This window comes from Hyla sarda, chromosome 1, assembly GCF_029499605.1.
Source record: "Hyla sarda isolate aHylSar1 chromosome 1, aHylSar1.hap1, whole genome shotgun sequence".
Classification (NCBI taxonomy): domain Eukaryota; kingdom Metazoa; phylum Chordata; class Amphibia; order Anura; family Hylidae; genus Hyla; species Hyla sarda.
The window spans coordinates 28,990,252-29,005,471 of record NC_079189.1 but is presented as its reverse complement, the minus strand read 5'-3'; the positions used below and the strand labels follow the sequence as shown (position 1 = coordinate 29,005,471).

The window sequence follows — 15,220 nt, the reverse complement described above, 5'->3', positions numbered from 1 at the left end:
CCACGATCTTCCGCAGCACCCGACATTCTAAACAAACGCCAAGTTCCTGCGGCAGTGGTCGTGATGTCACGACCACGCTTCTTTGTGACATCACACCACATCTCCTCCATGCATGTGTATGGGAGGAGGCGTGTCGACTGACATGCTCCCCCCCCCCCATAGACATGAATGGAGGGGCGAGGTATGATGTCACAAGGGGGCGTGGCCATAATGTTTCGATCACGGCCTGTGGCTCAGAGCGTTTCGAGCACTGGAGTACCCCTTTAAAGTTCTTAAATGCCCCTTTTTGGGCCATAAACTAACTAGACATGAACACATTTCCTGGGATTCATTTCAGGTCTGAATTTTAGTGATTTGAAAGTGTAGTAATTGCCCTGAAAAGTCAATATGAGATCTCCTAGGACTGTAACCAACTATGTTTAAGCTCTTTCAAATCAAGATAGCCGGTCTCTAACCTAACCCTACGTTAGGGTTAGTAGGTTTAGCTCCTACCCCTCCTTCTCATCGCTAAAATTGTGGCTTTCATTTTGAGTGATTCTTTCAAAATGCTTTAAAAAAAAAAATAATTCACATTCACCAAAATCTGAATTTTTGGGGAAATTTGAAATGAATTAATTTACTTCAAAATCGATTTTACTCTTCTCTAATTAAAGCGTGTTATAGGCTAACATGAGGAAGAACTCCTCGAAATGGAAAAGTCAATCCACTGTAGACAGCTTTTTCGGCTCTTGCCCCCTATCAGTACTGAGCAGGGTCCTGGCTAGCTATACAGATGTCCTAGATGTAGCTCAGTAGGAGGGGGGTACTGATCTCCCCAAAACATCTGTCTACAAATGTTTCAATAAATTTAGTCGAGCCTACCAGCATAGATCAGAGATATTAGGTATGAAAGTTTCATGTCCTCTGATTCGTGGGGATGTCTAGTGATTCTATTTATCAGTAGGGGTCCCAGATACAATGGGTGAAGTTATATGGGATAGTACATATGAGGAGCTAATATAATAGGGATCCTGAAGTTGGTGGAGGGCACTGACTGCATTGCGTATCTTATGCATGGGCACAAGGAAAGGTGTAAGGAAACAAAATTGGCCGGACGTGAAAGGAAACATAAGTGGAAGAACAGAACTATCTGAGGGGGTTTAAAGGGGTACTCTGCCCCTAGATATCTTTTCTTCTATCCAAAGGATAGGGGATAAGACATCTGATTGTTGGGGGCCCTTCATGGTGGGACCCCCGCGATCTCCCTGCTGCATCCGGCGTTTGTTTAGAGAGTCGGTTGCAGCGCCGGAGGCTCGTGACGACACAACCACGCCCCATCAATGCAAGTCTATGGGAGGGGGCGTGGCAGATGCCACGCCCCCTCCCATAGACTTGCATTGAGAGGGCGTGGTCGTGACGTCACAAGCAGGGCATGGCTGTGACGTTACGAGCCTCCGCCCCACATCGCCAGTAATCCGGCATGGAGCAAAGTTCGCTCTGAGAACCTGATGTCTGGGGTGCCACAGCTGAGATTGCCCCAGGTTGGGTCCCAGCATACATTTTGGACTGTGCATCTGTGTCTTTTTTGGTAATGAGCCCAAGTGGGTTGAGCTGCAGAGCCACTATAAGGAATGAAGGGGCAAATTCTCTTTAGTGAGCGTAGGCATCTTTCTATACTGATAGGGAAATCTCCATGTTGGCAGACGGTCATCTGATCTCTGAAGCTCACAGGCAGTGAAGAGGTAAATCCCATAACTTGCAGGAATCCTTTCATCTGTGTTTGTCTATGATGAGGAATGTAGTTAATAATTCTCCACCTCGTACTATCCACTGCAGAATAAGTACAACCAGTTTTTCTGCACATACAAAATACTGCACTGAAAGTAAGTAGGGAATCATATTGTACACCTGTAAGCTATCCATGCAGCCGTCTACCGGTACATACTGCCATGTATGAATACACCATCCAGGGCAGATTCATCTACTAACTCCCAATGACATACAAAAACAATTACCAAAATAAACTTTACTCCTAAACCAGCTAATATGTGTGTGTCAGGCTGCACCCGCACGGGGTCAAGGATTACAATAGATGGGAGTCAAATAAATACTGTTTAAGTCTGGGTTGCAAGCAATTTATTGCACAGCAGAGGCATAACGTGTTGTTATGAGGCTGCTGAGCAAATTTTGTTTGGAGCCCTTACCTCTTGCTGGGGGAGGCAAATGAGTGATATACAGATGATATACAACAACAAGAACAACAATAATAATAAAAATCTAAACAAAAACAAAAGGCGTTCCTTGCAAATTCGTTACTTTCTTGATTCGCCTAAAATCAAGAAAAACAAGAAGAATAACAAGAACAACAACAACTAAAAAAGAAGAAAAATAACAAGAAGAACAACAACTAAAAAAGAAGAAAAATAACAAGAAGAAGAACAACTAAAAAACAAGAAGAATAACAACAAAAACTACCAAAAGAAAAACCACAAGAACAAGACGAACAACAAAAAGAACAAGAAGAACAACAAGAAGAAAAAACACAAGAACAAGAAGTACAACAACTAAAAGAACAAGAAGAACAACTAGAAAAATTACAACAAGAAGAAAAACAAGAAGAACAGCAAGAAGAACAAGATGAACAAGAAACAGAAGAACCACAAGAAGAAGAAGTAGTAGAAGAAGACGCACAACAACAAAAACAACAACAAAACTTGGGCAAAGGAAAAGTTGCCCAGTTGCCCATAGCAACCAATCAGATTGTTTCTTTCATTTTGCTTAGGCCTTGTTAAAAATGAAAGAAGTGAGCTATAGGCAACTTTTCCTCTGGACAGGTTTTGATAAATCTTCCCCAACAAGAAGGAGAACAAGAACAACAAGAAAAACAAGAAGAAGAAGAAGAACAACAACAACAACAAAAAGAAGAAAAACAAGAAGAATAAAAAAAAACAAGAAGAAGAAGAAGAACAACAACAACAAGAAAGGCAAGAACAAGAAGAACAAGAACAACAAGAAAAACAAGAAGAAGAAGAAGAAGAACAACAACAACAAAAAGAAAAAAAAACAAGAAGAAGAAAAAAAAACAAGAAGAACAAGAAGAAGAAGAAGAACATCAACAACAACAAGAAAGGCAACAACAAGAACAAGAAGAACAAGAACAACAAGAAAAGCAACAAGAAGAACAAAAGCAAGAACACCTTTATTTATATAGCGCCAACATATTCCACAGGATTGTACAAATCTTGTCATCACATGGTCTCTGTCCCAATTGGGTTTCACAATCTTCATTCCAAATTCTCCTATCAGTATATTTTGGAAAGTGGGAGTAAACCAGAGCACCCGGAGGAAACCCACGCAAACACGGGGAGAACATACAAACTCATTGTCACGATTCGGCTTACAGGTAGTGGATCCTCTGTGTCAGCGAGGGATTGGCGTGGACCGTGCTGGTGGACCGGTTCTAAGAGGCTACTGGTGTTCACCAGAGCCCGCCGCAAAGCGGGATGGTCTTGCTGCGGCAGTAGCAGCCAGGTCGTATCCACTAGCAACGGCTCAACCTCGCTGACTGCTGAGAAGGCGTGGGACAGAAGGACTAGGCAGAGGCAAGGTCAGACGTAGCAGAAGGTCGGGGGCAGGCGGCAAGGTTCGTAGTCAAGATGGATAGCAGAAGTTCAGGTACACAGGCTTTGGACACACTAAACGCTTTCACTGGCACAAGGCAACAAGATCCGGCAAGGGAGTGCAGGAGAAGTGAACAGATATAGTCTGGGAGCAGATGGAAGCCAATTAAGCTAATTGGGCCAGGCACCAATCATTGGTGCACTGGCCCTTTAAGTCTCAGAGAGCTGGCGCGCGCGCCCTAGAGAGCGGAGCCGCGCGCGCCAGCACATGACAGCAGGGGACCGGGACGGGTAAGTGACCTGGGATGCGAATCGCGAGCGGGCGCGTCCCGCTGTGCGAATCGCATCCCCGACGGCCATGTCAGAGCAGCGCTCCCGGTCAGCGGGACTGACCGGGGCGCTGCAGGGAGAGAGACGCCGTGAGCGCTCCGGGGAGGAGCGGGGACCCGGAGCGCTAGGCGTAACACTCATTACAGATGTTGACAACAATGTTAAGCCAACGTGCTGCTCATATAATAATAATAATGATAATAATATTTTCTTATATAGCTCCAACAAATTTCGTAGCGCTTTACAATTCTGAGGGTACAAATGGAGACAATTTCGCAGACATTACAACAGTATTTACCAAACAGACACTCTGTTTGGTAAACACTACATTACAATGTTATGTATTAATCATCTAACAAGAGGAGTGAGGGCCCTGCTCAACATACACGTGTACACAGCACATATATACAGATGAGGAAGCCATATGTATACACATACATGAATACTGTATGATATACCCTTACATTAACACACATACATACAACATAGATACTGAAAACAATACAAAAACACTTAATAACATACACTTTCATATCTACAACACATACATTAAGATAACAATGACATAAATATATATATATATACACACACACAAGTATACATACTGTATAACATACACTTGTATTAATAAACATGCACAAGGCGCTCACACAGATGACAAACTCATATAATACACACATACACGACACATACGCACAATAACAATACCTGCAGCCCCCGATCCCGCCTGCCCCATATCATGTCCGCAGTCCGTCCTGTGTACTACCCTATCCCTCCAGTTACATATGATACAACCTTTGCCCCCGATGATTGATAAATACTGCAGAGTTTCCTCTACAGCAGGTAATGTGATATCAGCATGTGACTTAACCCTACAACATACACCTGTGTGCACTCAGGTGACACTTTCTCTCTATATAATTACAAAATATCCAATTTCTAGGGCTGGTTACCATAATTTTATCATTTACACAGATTTTATTCATTATTACACAAAATTTTTCCCCCCAACCTAGCTACACCCTTTATGTGCAATATCTGCACCCCCGCCCCCCAAAAAACTAACAACAACAAAAAAAACTTCCCAATTGTAATAAAATAAGATCATACCTGATCAAATAAGAGTTACATACAGTTCCCTAACAACAGTGCTGTACAATGTCCATATAAGAGTTGCATACAGTTCCCCAATAATAAATCCATATAATGTCCAGATTAGGATGAGCGAATCAAATCTGACGAATTTCAGGAAAAATTAGATTTGTAATGAATGCGAATATTGCAACGATTCGATCGCGCAAATCGCTTCATTAACCCCTTAAGGACCGGGGGTTTTTCCGTTTTTGCATTTTCGTTTTTTGCTCCTTGCCTTTAAAAAATCATAACTCTTTCAATTTTGCACCTAAAAATCCATATGATGGCTTTTTTTTTGTGCCACCAATTCTACTTTGTAATGACGTCAGTCATTTTGCCCAAAAATCTACGGTGAAACGGGAAAAAAAATCATTGTGCGACCAAATTTTTTTTAAAAAACGCTGTTTTGTAAATTTTGGGGGCTTCCGTTTCTACGTAGTACATTTTTCGGTAAAAATGACACCTGATATTTATTCTGTAGGTCCATACGATTAAAATGATACCCTACTTGTATAGGTTTGATTTTGTCGGACTTCTGGAAAAAATCATAACTACATGCAGGAAAATTAATACGTTTAAAATTGTCATCTTCTGACCCCTATAACTTTTTTATTTTTCCGTGTATGGGGCGGTATGAGGGCTCATTTTTTGCGCCGTGATCTGAAGTTTTTGATAGGACTTATTTTTGCATTGATAGGACTTATTTTTAAATGATATAAAAAGTGACCAAAAAATGCACTATTTTGGACTTTGGAATTTTTTTGCGCGCACGCCATTGACCGTGCGGTTTAATTAATTATATATTTTTATAATTTGGACATTTCCGCACGCGGTGATACCATATATGTTTATTTTTATTTTTATTTACACTGTGTTTTTTTTTTTTTTATTGGAAAAGGGGGGTGATTCAAACTTTTAATAGGGGAGGAGTTAAATGATCTTTATTCACCTTTTTTTTTCACTTTCTTTTTGCAGTGTTATAGCTCCCATAGGGACCTATAACACTGCACACACTGATCTTCATCATTGATCACTGGTTTCTCATTAGAAACCAGTGATCAACGATTCTGCCGCATGACTGCTCATGCCTGGATCTCAGGCACTGAGCAGTCATTCGGCGATCGGACAGCGAGGAGGCAGGAAGGGGCCCTCCCGCTGTCCTGTCAGCTGTTCGGGATGCCGCGATTAGCCGCGGCTATCCCGAACAGCCTGACTGAGCTAGCCGGGAACTTTCACTTTCACTTTTAGCCGCGCGGCTCAGCTCTGAGCGTGCGGCTAAAGGGTTAATAGCGCGCGGCGCCGCGATCGGCGCTGCGCGCTATTAGAGGCGGGTCCCGGCTTCACTATGACGCCGGGCCCACCGTGATATGACGCGGGGTTACTGTGTAACCCCGCGTTATATCAGAAGAGCAGGACCAAGGACGTACCGGTACGTCCTTGGTCCTTAAGGGGTTAAACTCAATTTAGTGCGGTCCAGGCTCCACGGGCCGGGCATCTAAAACGGCGGATCCACATGTGAGGACATGGGGCAAAGAATCCTGGGAAGGCGGGAACAAGGGTCAGCGGGATGACCCTGAATTACATGCAACATACAGCCTATCAGCAGCCACCCCCCCCCCATGTCACAGCCCTATATAATAGGCAGCCATCTTGCGGCCAGTCACATCAGAGGGACAAACAGCAGGGTGTGTTGCACAGAAAATAATTTTTACAGCAGCAATTCACCTCCCAGTCACATCAGCGTTCTATTGCAGAGAGGGACAGAGAGCAGTGTGTGTTGCAAAGAAAAGCTTTTTAACAGCAACGGTACACCTCAAGCCAAAATCCAGCCTAAAAGCACTGATATGGAAGGCAGTGAGATTAAAAGAGAAAGCGCAATTTCAGGTGTAGTAAACAGTGACTGTGTGCTGCAGTACTGATGTGTATAACAACTGAAAAGCTAATGGTAGCCAGTCAGTTAGGGTGAGCAGAGCACTAAAAGCGTATTGTCCTCTATTAAGTGTGTGGTGTCCCGGTACCGTATCCTATCCGGTACCTGCGTGTGTGGCTCCCCTTAGCCAGAGCCCCTAGGACGTCGGGGTTCCCATTGTCTAGTTCACCCCTGGTCACCTCTCATTCAGATAGTTATTGCACTAATAGTTTATGTAAGAAGCATGTAAATATGATATCAATGTCTATAAATAGTTAATTACCTGTCCATAGCGTAACAGGACCTGCGGGCCACGTGGTTAAGTGAACTCTATGGTATTTCTGCTTAAGGACCTTTGGAGGTCCCTGTGACGTAGTCAATCCCATCACACTGTGTAACAGTGAGTGATGGATGTTCGGACCAATCAGATTCACACCGCCCCTGCCCATATAAGGGAGCGGCGGCCATTGTTCTCTCTCTTGTTCCCGGGCTGTCAAACGAGCAGGATCTGCGCAGCTGCCTATCGCAGTGAGTTAGGCCTGAGCCTTGCAGCAACGGCTGATATATTCTGGATCGCAAGTGTATCAATCCCTAAACATTCTGCAGCATCACAGGACCTTATCTATCCCCTAAATCCGGACGTATCTGCAATAATAACCCTAAATTCAGAGACTTTAATATCATTCAAGGTCCGCAACAACTGTCAGTCATTGCACTATATAGAGACTGTGTTTCAGAGACTGTTATTGTGCATTGGATGTACCGCAATCATCTAAGTAAAGTTCTTCAAGTTAAAGTTCAACTACTTTGTGGATCTTCAGTCATTTTATTATATGCACCTATCGTTACTGGGAAGGGTGGCGATAGGCCGGAGAATTACCTCAGCATACTAGCCCTCAGCCTGGTGTCACGAACTATAGGGTTAACATTAACCCCTCATATACCGATACAATACCCCACTACCAATACTCCCCTAAGGGCTACCACAAAGCGTAACCTGTGCTTACATCTAAGTAGTGTACCATTTTGTTCCTGTTAAAGTCTCAAGAAGGGCCTAGATACTCTGAAAGGCAAGGCACAACTACACACCTGCTGGTGTTGTAGACAAATACTGTTTTAAGCGTACTGAAGAGCATTGTACTCCCCTCATAAGTGCATACCACATATGTACATGTAAGTGGTGTACCATTTTGTTCCTGTTAAAGTCTTAAGGGCCTAGATACTGTGAAAGGCCAGCCAAAAATACACACCTGCTGGTGTTGTAGACAAATACTGTTTTAAGCGTAGTGGAGTGTATTGTACTCCCCTCATATAAGTATGTCAGGCAGAGATGTGCCAGGATGTGCACAGAGGAGTGGCAGAGGCCTAAATTCATCAGGCAGAGGTCGCAGCAGACTAGGGGCAAGTGGCAGCAGGAGTCGCAGCGAGAGGCCTGAGCTCCCGGTATCAGCTAGCGGTCGTGTCTCGACCAGCAACCCATCTGCCATCATCGAGTGGTTAGCACGGTCATCCACTTCATCCCAAGTGACATCTGACACCCCCAGTCAACAGTCGGTAGGTTCCTCAGACACAATCCTCAGTTGACATGGCCCTGGAGCAGTCCTGGTCCTCCCATTGCCTCTGTCCTATGCTGTTCCCTCCCCCACAGAAGTATCTTATGCTGTGGGTTCTGCTCCACTATTTAGTGAGGACGATCTACTATAGGACAGTCAGCAGCCAAGAAGTGGAGGAGACATCCGCTGCTTCCTCCACTAGGCGGGCAAGTAGTGATGAGGAGAGTGGCGTGAGAGGTGGTGTTGCGAGCATTCAGCCTTCTGAAGCAGACGCTGTTGAGGAAACTCAGGAGGACATCAGTGAAGTGCAGACACAACTCGATGATGATGAAGCCGATCGCACTTGGGAGCTTGGTGCAGAAGGGGCTTCATCATCATCAGTAGAAGAGGGTTGCAGGTTGCCCGTGAGGCAGCAGCTGAGCCAGCAAGGTGGTAGCATAGTTGGCAGTCAGCATGGTGGCAGAAGTGGAAAGTCTGGAGCCAAACGTGCCCAGGGTAGACCACCTGCTTTGCGGCAGCCTACCTTCCCTGGAGGTAGTGGAACAGGGGATCCTGGAGTTGGTGGCAATAGCAGTCAATTAGTGCGGACTGTTGGTGGAAAAATCAGCTACTAGGCGGCAGTTTTTCGTCAAGTATCCGGAGGAGGCCCAATGTTGGCACCACGGCCCTGCGTCAACATATGCAGCGTCACCATAAAGCGACCTGGGAGAACCGTGGCTCCAATGTGGTAGTCAAGCCTGCTGCATCACCCAGTGGCACGCCGCTACCTGTTTCAGCCAGCCAAGGCTCCACCACCTCAGCCAAAGGGAGCTGTGTGTCATACCTATCTTCTGTAGCTCCAGATGCTCCTCCTACTTCGAGTCAGTCATTCTGCCAGCAATCCATCGGTGAAGCCATGTCCAAGAGACAACAGTATGCGCCCACTCATCCAACGGTGCAGAAGCTGAATGTGCTCCTGTTCAATTTGCTGGTGCTGCAGTCCCTCTCTTTTCAAGTTGTGGACTCTGCACCTTTCAGAGAATTGATGGTTTGTGCCGAGCCGAAGTGGAGAGTCCCAAGCCGTCATTTCTTTGCGAAGAAGGCAGTACCAGCCCTGCACAATTTTGTGGAAGAGAAGGTGAGCCAGTCCTAGAACCTGTTCGTTTGTACCAAAAGTGCACGGCAGCGCCGACGTGTGGAGCTGTAACTACGGTCAGGGACAATACATGTCCTTTACGGCCCACTGGGTGAATGTGGTTCATGCACAGCCAAAACAGCAACTTGGACAGATCATGCCGCTTCCGCCTCCACGCTCTCAGGCTGTTGGTCCTGTGACAGTGTGCGACTCCGCCTCCTCATCCTCCACCGTGTCCTCAGCCTCCACTGCACGGACAAGTCTTAGTGACCCTCCAGCAGGGCATGTGTGCAGGGCACGGCGGTGGTGTCACACTGTTCTTCACATGGTTTGCCTTGGCGAATGGAGTCACACAGGGGAGGAACTGCTAAAAGTCATTAATCAAGAAATCGAATCATGCTTACTCCACGAAAACTGGAAATGGGAACCTTGGTGACCGACAACGGGAAGAACATCTTGTCTGCGCTGCAACAAGGAAGCCTGAGACATGCGCCCTGCATGGCACTGTGTTCAATCTGGTTGTCAAGCGGTTCCTGAAGTGTTACCCCAATCTGCAAGACATCCTAACAATGGGAAGGAAACTTTGCATGCACTTCAGCCACTCGTACACCGCAAAGCACACCCTCCTTGAGCTGCAGCGTCATAACAGTATCCCCCAACATAGTCTGATTTGCAATGTTTCCACACGTTGGAATTCCACCCTCCATATGTTGGACCGACTATATGAACAGAGAAAAGCCATCACCGATTTCTTGATGATCAAAGCGGATAGGGGAACTCCTCTGTGTAACTTCAATGTCAACCAGTGGCAGCTCATATGTGACACCTGCCATTTGCTCAGACCCTTTGAGGAAGCCACATTATTAGTAAGCCGCAAGGATTACGTAATTCCACTGCTTCATTTCCTACAACACTTGTTGGAAAAGATGGCTGGTCAGGGCACTGGAGACGTTGCGCCGACATCTCACGGCCACATGAGCCCTGTGGGGGCTGAACTGGAGGAGGAGAAGGGGCACAGTGTAGCACAGTTTGGGTTTCGCGAGATGGGCGGTTTTTCTAGTCATCTGACAGGAGTGGAGAAGCAGGAGCAGCCAGAGGATCTAGAGGGTTATGAGGAAGGCAAGACAGAGGACCCAGACACACCGTGGCAGTATGCAGTGGAGATGGAGGCAGGGAGTCCCTCCGAGTCACTTGCACAAATGAAACGATGCATGCTCACTTGCTTGCGTAGTGACCGCCGAATTGTCACCATTCGGCTGCGGGATGACTTCAGGCTCTCCACTTTATTGGACCCTTGCTACCGGCACAAAATGGGGGCCTTTTTTACACCCACTGTGAGGGAGGACAAAATGACCTACTACAGAGGCATCCTATGTAGTCAGTTGGCCGATGCCTATCTGCGCCATCCTCCATCCTCTTGCAGATCTGACTCGGGGGGCCCTCTGTGCTCACCTTCCACTGCCATGGCTGCTGGGGAGGGGTGGGGTGGCAGGAGCAGTACCAGCTCCATCAGCAGCAGCCTGAGTCTATAGTCGCTGATGAGTAGCTTTCTTCACCCGCATAATGAAGCAAATCATCAGCAGCAGGTAGACCTGGAGCAGGACCTGAACCAGCAGGTGGTGGCATACCTTGACATGCCCATGCCAACAATCATTGAAGATTCGCTGGACTTCTGGGCAGCAGAGTTTGCCCTGGAAAAGCTGTCCTGCCCGGCCAGTAGTGTGCCATCAGAGCGTGTGTTTAGTGCGGCGGGGGCCATAGTAAACCCAAGAAGAACTCGTCTGTCCACAAAAAATGTGGAGAGACTGACCTTTGTGAAGATGCATCAGGCATGGATCAGCCAGGATTTCCACCCACCAATGCCTGATGCAACAGAGTAGATTGACCATGGTGCCACACCAACACTTCACAAATATGGATAGTGCCAAACAGATTTAAGGCATTGCTCCCCAGTTAGAAACATTCATCTGCATCAGACCACAAGTAAGTATTGAGGATATGCATTAGCTAAAACTTAACTTTTCTTAGGATAAAATATGTACCCCACATTTTTTTTAAAATAAAACAAAAGGAATGGTGTGCAAAAACCACCATGTGCCACCTACCACCAAGTATTAATGTGATGCAAAGACCTCTAAAAGGTGGAAGGGAACAACGTATGGTCCATTGTAACCGGTGGGGGTAAAAACTTCCCCTGTAAGGCCCTACTCTGGCATTATTAATTCCCTTCTTGGCAAGTGTTACTCACCCTAAAAAGTGTGGCCCCACACAAAGATCTCCCTCTATTTCGACCTACAAACACTGCCATTTCCCAGGGTTTTTAGGTGGCAATAGGGAGAGTTTTCCTATGTGGAGTAACACTTGCCAAGAAGGGAATTAATAGTGCGAGAGTAGGGCCTTACAGGGGAAGTTTTTACCCCCACTGGTGACAATGGACCATACGTTGTTCCCTTCCACCTTTTAGAGGTCTTTGCATCACATCAATACTTGGTGGTGCAGGTGGTACATATGTTCTCCTCATGCTGATGCCAGCTCCGGGCTGTCTCATACTGCCACCATATGTTCTCCTCATTCTGATCCCAGCTCCGGGCTGTCTCATACTGCCACCATATGTTCTCATTAGGCTACTGCCACCTCCAGGCTGTCTCATTCTGCAACTATATGGTCTCCTCATGCTTCCGCCACCTCCAGGCTGTGTCATTCAGCTACTATATGGTCTCCTCATGCTGCCGCCAACTCCAGGCTGTGTCATTCAGCCACAAAATGGTCTCCTCCTGCTGCCGCCAACTCCAGGCTGTGTCATTGTGCCGCTCTGCGACAGTGATTCTAACAGCGACGCCTCTAATCTGTATGTCATACTGAATAACAGTATTATTTCACTAAACCAGGACACACTGTATGCGTGTTATAGCAAGGCAAAGTGTTCTACACCCCTATTGAGGCTCTCTGTAGGCCAGAAATAGCCGTTTTTAATACAGATTCGCCGCAAATAAATTCAGACTGAACCAGAAAAAAATTAGCTCATCTCTAATCCAGATAACAGTTACATACAGTTCCCCAATAATAAAGCCATTAATGTCTAGCTAAGAGTTACATAAAGTTCCTTAATAATAAAGCCGTATAATGTCCAGATAAGAGTTACATACAGTTCCCCTATAATACTGCTAGACAATGTCTAAATTAAAGTTGTATACAGTTCCTCAATAGTGTTGAGCGGCATAGGCCATATTCGAATTCGCGATATTTCGCGAATATATAATAGTTATATACAGTTCCCCAATAGTAAAGCCATATAATGTCCAGATAAGAGTTACATAAAGTTCCTTAATAATAAAGCCATATAATGTCCAGATACAAGTTACATAAAGTTCCTTAATAATGAAGCCATATAATGTCCAGATACGTATTACATTCAGCTCCTTAATAATAAAGCCATACAATGTCCAGATACGAGTTACATACAGTTCCTTAATAATAAAGCCATATAATGTCCAAATACGAGTTACATACAGTTCCTTAATAATAAAGCCATATAATGTCCAGATACGAGTTACACACAGCTCCTTAATAATAAAGCCATACAATGTCCAGATACAAGTTACATACAGTTCCCTAATAATAAAGCCATATAATGTCCAAATACGAGTTACATACAGTTCCTTAATAATAAAGCCATATAATGTCCAGATACGATTTACATTCAGCTCCTTAATAATAAAGCCATACAATGTCCAGATACGAGTTACATACAGCTCCTTAATAATAAAGCCATACAATGTCCAGATAAGAGTTACATACAGTTCCTTAATAATAAAGCCATATAATGTCCAAATACGAGTTACATACAGTTCCTTAATAATAAAGCCATATAATGTCCAGATACGAGTTACATACAGTTCCCCTATAATACTGCTATACAATGTCTAAATAATAGTTATATACAGGTCTCCAATAATAAAGCCATATAATGTCCAGATAAGAGTTACATACAGTTCCCCTATAATACTGCTATACAAAGTCTAAATAATAGTTATATACAGGTCTCCAATAATAAAGCCATACAATATCCAAAAAAATAAAATAAAAAAATAGTTATATACAGTTCCCTGATAAAACTACTATACAATGTCCAGATAAGAGTTACATACAGTTCCCCTATAATACTGCTATACAAAGTCTAAATAATAGTTATATAGAGGTCTCCAATAATAAAGCCATACAATATCGAAAAAAATAAAATAAAAAAATAGTTATATACAGTTCCCTGATAAAACTACTATACAATGTCCACATAAGAGTTAGATATAGTTCAACTAATAGTCCAATATAGCAGATTAATAAAACCACCATTCAGGGAGCACAAATAATGCCGCCATATGTCACCCAAATAATTATGCTATAGGATGACCAAACTGTGGACCTCCAGATGTGTCAAAAAATCCAGAGGGGTTGGTCCACTGTACCAGATTTGGAGCCCCCTTCGTTCTTAGTGGTCTGCGTGCATGTTCTAGGACAGTGGTCTCCAAACTGTGGACCTCCAGAAGCTGCAAAACTACAACTTCCAGCATGCCCGCACAGCCAACGGCTGTGCGGGCATGCTGGAAGTTGTAGCTTTGCAACTTCTGGAGGTCCACAGTTTGGAGACCACTGTTTTAAGCTTTGATTCCCTCTCTGATACATTTTATCTATGCTGATACATTGTAGCAAACTATAAGGGCAGGAGAGAGATTTGAGCACCCTTTAGTGTTCCCCTTAGTGTTCCTACCTGTCAGTGAATGGTTCCCACTCTATTCCTGCAGGTGAGGACTTTCCATCAGGACAGTGCTGTGGGTTCCAGGGTTCTGGTCGGAGGCGCCTTGTGAAGTGCGACCATTGGACCTGCACATATCACTGCTCGTTCACATACCAAGAATTCCTGATGTCTCTCCAGGGTCACGTGTCTGGCACAGGAAAGTGCGAGATAAAGGGGCTAAATGGGAGAGCATCAGTGCACGGGGAGGAGAGGGAGGACCTGCTGCCTGTCAGAACTCCGCTCCATGCCAAAAAACAGCAGCCACGCCCCCTCGCATAGACATGAATGGAGTGGGTGTGGCTTGATGTCACAATCACGGAAGCCCCAGGCTGGCCCGGAGATCATGGGGGGGGTCCCTGCAGCCGGACCCCCCCCCTACGATCAGACATGTTATCCCCTATCCTTTTGATAACATGGCTATGGGCAGAGTACCTCTTTAAAGGAGTACTCCAGTATACTAAAATTATCCCCTATCCAAAGGATAGGGGATAATTTCTGCACTTTGTTCCATTCCACTTTCCCTTAAAGTGGTACTCCGGTGGAAAGCATTTATTTATTTATTTATTTTTTTAAATCAACTGGAGCTAGAAAGTTAAACAGATTTGTAAATGACTTCTATTAAAAAATCTTTACCCTTCCAGTACTTATTAGCAGCTGCATGCTACAGAGGAAATTATTTTCTTTTTGAATTTCTTTTTTTGTCTTGTCCACAGTGCTCTCTGCTGACACCTGATGCACATATCAGGAACTGTCCAGAGCAATAGAAAATGCCCATAGCAAACCTATGCT

At 44.8% G+C, this 15,220-nt stretch overlaps 1 protein-coding gene across 9 annotated transcripts in view; it reads right to left on the bottom strand.

The window, feature by feature from the left end:
* LZTS3 (leucine zipper tumor suppressor family member 3) overlaps positions 1-15,220 on the bottom strand; it is a 169,707-nt gene that overhangs the window by 31,886 nt on the left and 122,601 nt on the right. The window contains exon 2 of one of the 9 annotated variants that reach the window (XM_056553402.1): positions 14,405-14,579. The exons of the other annotated variants lie outside the window; for them this stretch is intronic. The gene's annotated coding sequence lies outside the window, so the exon portion shown is untranslated. The remainder of the gene's footprint in view (positions 1-14,404; positions 14,580-15,220) is intronic. 9 annotated transcript variants of the gene reach the window in all.